Here is a 6773-nt window from a genome sequence, read left to right on the forward strand (position 1 = left end):
TCATATTTTTGCAATGAGTTGCCGTAGACTGTCGCCGCGAAGCGGCGTAAAGCGCAGCGCGACGGATGGGTTAACGCGCGCCCCCGTTATTCGCTAAAACGACCATTCGCTCAAATGTCGCCGTTCGCTAAAATGTCATTCGCTCATGTGATATGGACCCGCAGGCAACGCAGGTATGCAGCAGCACGGCACCTGCTTGTCTGGTAGTTTTTTCTTCCGTGGGAGCTCCTCGGCAGCCCACAATCCAAACAAGGCGCGGAAGCAGAAGCACCAACATACAAACACCAGATCACTCTGGAGCAGAAACTAAACAGTGCGCAGGCAGAAAAAAGACTGCTGAACCCGATACACGATCACACTTCTTGTTCTGATCCCTCTTCGTAAACAAATGCCTCGTGTTGCACGATTGCGTAAATGCGGTCAGTGGTCTTGGCTTGGCTTGTGTTGACTTGACTTGGCCCGGCTTGGCTTGGCTCGAATTGGCCGGTGCCCGCATTCCCGCATGGCGCGCGCGCGTTGTAAAAACACAAAAGCGATAAAAATGCTTTTTTATGTTTTCTATTCGCCCGTTCACGTGGCCCAATGGCTAGAAAATGCCCCTCCACACCCCCACTTCTTTTTCCATTGGATCTTTTGCATTGAGCCGGAGGGATGACTTTCTCCTCCGGCTTTCTCCAGACTCGCGCGCCTCGTGGCCGAACACGATTCCGAATATAACGCGAGGTGCGTTTCAGTGTCCTCGGCGCTCCGCGGGCTCCCCCTCCCAAGTCCCTTGGACCGCTTCCCGACCTCTATCTATTCTCACTCCTTTCTGCTCATCTTTCACTCCCATTCCCCCTCCCCTCAAAGATTAGCATGACTCCCATTTGAGTGAGTCTACAGGACTATCTCTTCCTTTCCAAACTCCTTCTCTTCTCTCTCTCTCTCTCAGAGCACGTAATTTCAACAAAAAACTCGCGTTATGTTCGTGCAAATACGGTATATATATATTTTTTTTGCACTATTGAAGTTGGGAGTTGTAAATACAGTGGTTTCACAGAAACTGTTTTATTTTTTTTTTTAACATTGTCAGCTGTACCAACAAGAAGGTGACATTTTTTTTTTCCTCCGAGTTTTTGTAGACGTTGAGGACAGGTCTGCACATTCTGTAGACTTTTGAACAAATGTGTTTACCAGGGTTGACAACAGAGCATTTTGGAAGGTGCCCTTGATGGAGGGATTTAGTGTGCGGTCTGCAGGTACAATGTTGACCCCCTCGCAACACAGACGTCGGGAGTTCCTACAATGCTAGCTGCTGCGATGCCAAAGTGGGTTTTTAACCTAGTCCCTCTTACTGCATAATTATAATGCTGTAGCTTTGTTCATAACTAATGTACATAAGATAATCATAGTAATGTTGTTAGCCTTTTTGCTTAGGCACTGCGTAGAGATTTATAAGACACGGGTTGTGTGATGTACTTTGACCCAGAATATTTTATGTTGGTGCCAAGACAAGGCCATAACGCACTTATGAATCAGCGCACGCCGGAAAAAGCAGTCTTCAGGCTGGATGCAGAGAGTTTTCAAGGATTTTTGTAAGTGGCCTTGGAAGTTTGTGATAACAAGTTCAGGATTTGTAACGGTGTCCACAATAAAAGCTCTTCTTCAGCAAATGCTTTCATGAACGTTTATTTATATCTGCTGGCAACAATACCAATATCTAATAAGGACCAGGTACAGTAAGATTTCTTTTCTGGGCCCGCTGTAATGTTGCATATTGTGAATATGGATTTCAGCAAACTTCCACAATTGCAACATGGGGTATGGATTTTCTTGTGCTACATGATTTTGGCAGTTCCTGGGATTTTCAAATATCTAATGGTTGTCGGGTATATACTGATTTCTGTTGAAGGTGTCTTTTGTCCTGCAGTGCTATAATAGTTCCAATTATAATTTTAAAAAAAAGGTACAATAATTGCTTCGTCCTTCCAATAAGCTAATTTTCAGTCAGGAAATCTAGTGGAAACTGGTGCAAATTGAGCTTTTAGTTTTGATTTTTGCTGGTGGTTGACAATTTTTAATGGAAGGGAAACGAAGTACAGTTTAGGTACCACCTGTGAGGAGTGCAATGGTGGCAGCTGTGGTGGCCTCAAACGCAATAACATCGGTGGAAATATGAGAATGTTGGTATATCTGACATGCTTCCATTCCCCCTAATGAGATCCTTTTGGCTTCTTCCTCTCCCCTAATATAAGGAGAGTAGCAAAAGTAATTAACTCCTTGGAAGGAGTAGGGGACATGGAAATTATCATAATCATTGGGAGAAAGCAGTGAAGGTAAGCAAAAACAGTTTGAAGTGTACACCATGGCTTCTACAGCTATGGCCTCTAAAATGTCTTCCGGCACGAGTATTGATAAACAACACAATGGTACAACAGTTTTTCAAAGTCAACTGTTAGTAAGAAAGAATGGGTGTCAAGGGTATTCATGAAAGATAACTTAAGTAGTTGACACTTGCGAGAAATGGGGGGGGGGGGGGGGGGGGGGGGGGGAATCTGCTTGTGTTGAGCACAAGACGGTGGCTAAAATGTTTGGTACCACCCTGGCCACTAGGTATGTATTGTCTTATCACATCCGCACCGATTAGTTTTTGGCTGCATTTAGCTGCTTTCCTCTTCCCAGGATGACTGCTAGCAAGTTTTGTTAAGTATAGTACAAGCTATATATAGATGCGCTACATATGAAAATTGACGCCAGGCTCAAAAGTTATTTTCTCTCTCTTCAAAACAAACTATAACAACTTGAAGGCCCTGCTGAGTTTCTGTGTCATTACATGGGCACAAGCAAGTAGTCTAAACTCTCGCACTGATCCGAATAACCTTTCCAGTCATTTCACTTTCTTATCGAGTATTGTTATTCAAATATTTCAAAATATTTCTTATTGTTTGTAGCCTGGGCAGGCTTGTTTCTGTTGATTGCTCTTCCCACGAGGTGCATGCGCACTGCGGGGAATAGACATTCGCAGAGCGGAAATTCTGCGTGAAGCCAGTGTTTTGGAAGTCTGCGCTACTTTTGCAAAGCGTGCTGCATATTGAGTAATGTTGGGTTCCAGAAAAGTTAATATTTGGACATTGGTTTTCATATTTTAATGAAAAACATGGCTGAGCTTCGAGAATTTTAGTTTTCTTGCTATTCAAAAAATTGTAGAATGTATATTCCACCTGACGTAAGTAATAGTTATCCCCCCCTCCCCCCCTGATGCCTACATTTTCTCTTCATACTTATTACAACAAAACTAATTTGTTTGGTGTGAATTATGTTTGCAGGAGCACAAAAAAGGGATATATTGAACAAAGTGAATTGATGGTGTACACGAGGAATACCTACATGAAATGAGGAAATCGAACTAGGAAATAGCTAAATTTTGGGGCAACATTAGGATTCTAAACTCTGAAGAGAGGACGGAACGCAGCTAAAATTTTATTCCATCGATGTATGACATCCTTAAATCTGCCCAATACCAGGTGAAGTACACACCTAACCATGCGCTACAAATTAAGGAACCTTCGAGAAACCAGAGACTACTAAACACAACTTTGAGAACTATGCATGGATACTTCACAAAAGATCTTAGGCGCCCGTTTCCGGCTTGAGCGGCGTCGGCGTCGCCGTCGGCGTAACCAAGGTCACCCCAATGTCGCGACCCCCCAGGTCACGTAACCCCTCCCAAGATCACCTCAAGGCCACGTGACCCCTCAAGGTGACCTCTACGTGACCCCCACGTTTCCCCAAGGTCACGTGACCCCCTCCCCCCGAGGTCAGGTGACCCCCCCGGAGCATATTAAAGAATGAGGGGAGGAGGAGAATGAGGACGATGAGGGGTCTACCCTCCCCTCAGTACCCTTCCCTCCTCCTCAAGAGCTGCGCTCCAATAGACTACTTCCATAAAGCCCTGCATGCAACACGGCGCGCGTTGCACTCTGGGAACTAGTTGGCCAGGGAGGAGGGAGGAATGGTTTCGGTTTCGATCGACACGTCGACAAGTGATCGTTTTCTGGTCCCGAGAGCGTCATTTGTGGTCTCTAAACTAACCTAAATTGCCAGACCTCGAAGCTTTAGCACAAGCCTGAGACGTATAGCTTGTCTTAACACATGCTTGTTGTATTTTTGTACTTCAGCCCTCCTCTTAGCGTTCCAATCGAGGTATGTGGACGAGCCAGTGCTGGGAATCTCGACGCTGCGAAGCTCGGGGATCTTGCTTATGTACGAATCAACAAGCTATAGCAACCAATTAGTACGCATACATCGAGCTCGCGCCTTTACATTAGTGTTGTTGGTCAGGAAGTTTGTTTGTTTTGCGCATCCATAGACGAAATATATTACTTTTTGCAATTACTGTTTTTCTTAATATGCCTGAGTATGCGAGGTAAACCTCGGAGGCGTTATTGAAAAGCTCAATTTTAACACACTTCTTATCTCTTATCTGTACTGACCCGCAGCACTGCACGAAGTGAAGTCCCCACCCGCTTGCTTTCCACTAATATTCAACATCGCGTATGCGCATAGAGTTATCCTGCAATCATATAGGCAAATTCGCGCATACAGACCGTTTTAAGAAAGCAAAAGTCGAGCACTTGTGTGAAGAATGCCGCACCGTTCGCCGGAAGTGTGCCGGACGGGCATGAACCCGTATTCGCACCGCACAGGGGTTCACGCCCGTCCGGCGCACGGTGCGACATTCTTCACACAAGTGCTCGAACGAATACAAAGCGTGTTTGACGGTTGCTAATGGCTATAATATTTGTTATGTGTTTGTTTTCTTTCTGCCTGAGTATGCCGAGATAATTTCAGACACACCGTTCAGGCACAGATCTTGAGCGTCAGTAAAAACTCGTGCAAAAAGGCTTAGCGAGGAGTAGGGGATGCTTTTTAGGGCCTCCGTCGTAGCTAGCCGATCTCAGCGTTTGCAAAAAGTTAATCTTCTATCAGCATAAAATTTTAGTGGGAGATATATGATGACACGAGGAAGACATCATAGTAATTTTGTGCAGTAGTGAGGTCGAATTTATTGCGTTTCTTTAAAAAGTTATGCGTAAACGCTGGGCTCAACTTTGATACCCTGTGAGGATGCGGCTTGCTTTTCGCCCAATGAAGTAACAAGAAACGGACGTTTGGCAAAAAAAAAAAAAAATTCGTGTAAGGCTCCATATGAACAAATTTCAGTTCTAGTTCACTGGTACTAGACGGGATTATTGAAATTGAGCTCAAACATGCACTCGTGGGGTGAGAGGTGACTAAGCCACGACTTACTACGTTCGCATACGCACGCAAAATATCCGGTGTTTCGGGAACCAAGGAAAGTGCCCCGGTCTTCGTTTTGTATCGCTCGAGAATGAGTGTATTATACGTTGGTGAAAAGTCAGATAACCGAAAACGCAAGCAGCGCGTTCGGTCGCGGCGTGATAGCATGAGATGAGGCTGCTCAGTCGAAACCGAAACTGAGTGGCCAACTAGTTCCCAGAGTGCATTGCGCGGTATTTCGCCGTGGTGGGGCGCGTCGGTTTTGGAAGTAGTCCATTCAGCGTTACAGGGAGTTGTAAACGGCTTTCACTTTTTAGAGCGCAGCTCTTAGGCGCCCGTTTCCGGCTTGAACGGCGTCGCCGTCGGCGTAACCAAGGTCACGCCACCCCTCCCAAGGTCACGTGAACCCCCAAGGTCACGTGACCCCCAGGTCACGTGGCTCCCAAAAGTCACGTGACCCCTCCCAAGGTCACGTGGCCCCCAGGTCATGTGACCCCTCTCAAGGTCACGTAACCCCCCAAGGTTACGTGGCCTTCTCCCCGAGGTCACGTGACCCCCCCCCCCCCGAACTCACGTGACACTTTCCCCCGAGGTCACGTGACGTCCTCTCCCCCCCGAGGACAGGTGACCCCCCGGAGCACATTAAAGAATGAGGGGAGGAGGAGGAGGAGGGGTCTACCCTCCCCTCAGTACCCTTCCCTCCCTCCTCAAGAGCTGCGCTCCAATTTGGCATTACAGGGAGTTGTAAACGGCTTTCACTTTTTTTCTTCTTTTGTCCCACGTCTCGGGTTTTACAATGCTGAAAGTTCACCAGCTCGCTTGCATCTTCTCTGTAATTTCTATAAAAGCTGGGATCACAACTCGCGGCTATGGGACACGGAGAAAAATTTATACGACATTACTACAGCAGGAACCCCAAATGTATTTTGGAATATCAAGAACGGAGCCTGGAAGTGGCAGAGACCCCCAAGAAACTTCACGCTCTCCTCCCTACAGGAGCCAGAGTTGCGCGTTCATCCCCGTAGCGCCGTCTTTCCTGCACGGCATGTTGATCTGCTCCTCACGTGACTGAATTCGGCGAATAGCGGCGCCGCGCGTTCGAGGCACGCGGCGTGCTCAAAAGCAGGAGAACGTACTGACGGGGCGCGTGCAACGTCTACTTTCCTGCACGGCATTTGATCCGGATCCTCACGTGATCGGATCTCGGCGAATAGCGGTGCGGCGGCACGCGGAAAACAGACCGATTACCCGTTTTGGCCGTTTTGGCGTATCTCCATCAAGGCCTGTATAAACCTGTATAAACATACAGAGCAAACCACCCTGGCCGCCGATTCGACTTTTTCGAACTTTTAGTGAAAAGTTTCGGCGAACCTTATACAGAGGTTCGACTCGTGTGCGCATGCGCGGCAGGCTGGCCAGTTGGCTTCAGATTGGATGGTGATGGCTAAAAGATGAATCAAGGGCAGGGCTGATTGGTTCTTTCAGTTAATTCA

This window comes from Ixodes scapularis, unplaced genomic scaffold (genome assembly GCF_016920785.2).
Source record: "Ixodes scapularis isolate PalLabHiFi unplaced genomic scaffold, ASM1692078v2 PGA_scaffold1__304_contigs__length_218370807, whole genome shotgun sequence".
NCBI lineage: Eukaryota > Metazoa > Arthropoda > Arachnida > Ixodida > Ixodidae > Ixodes > Ixodes scapularis.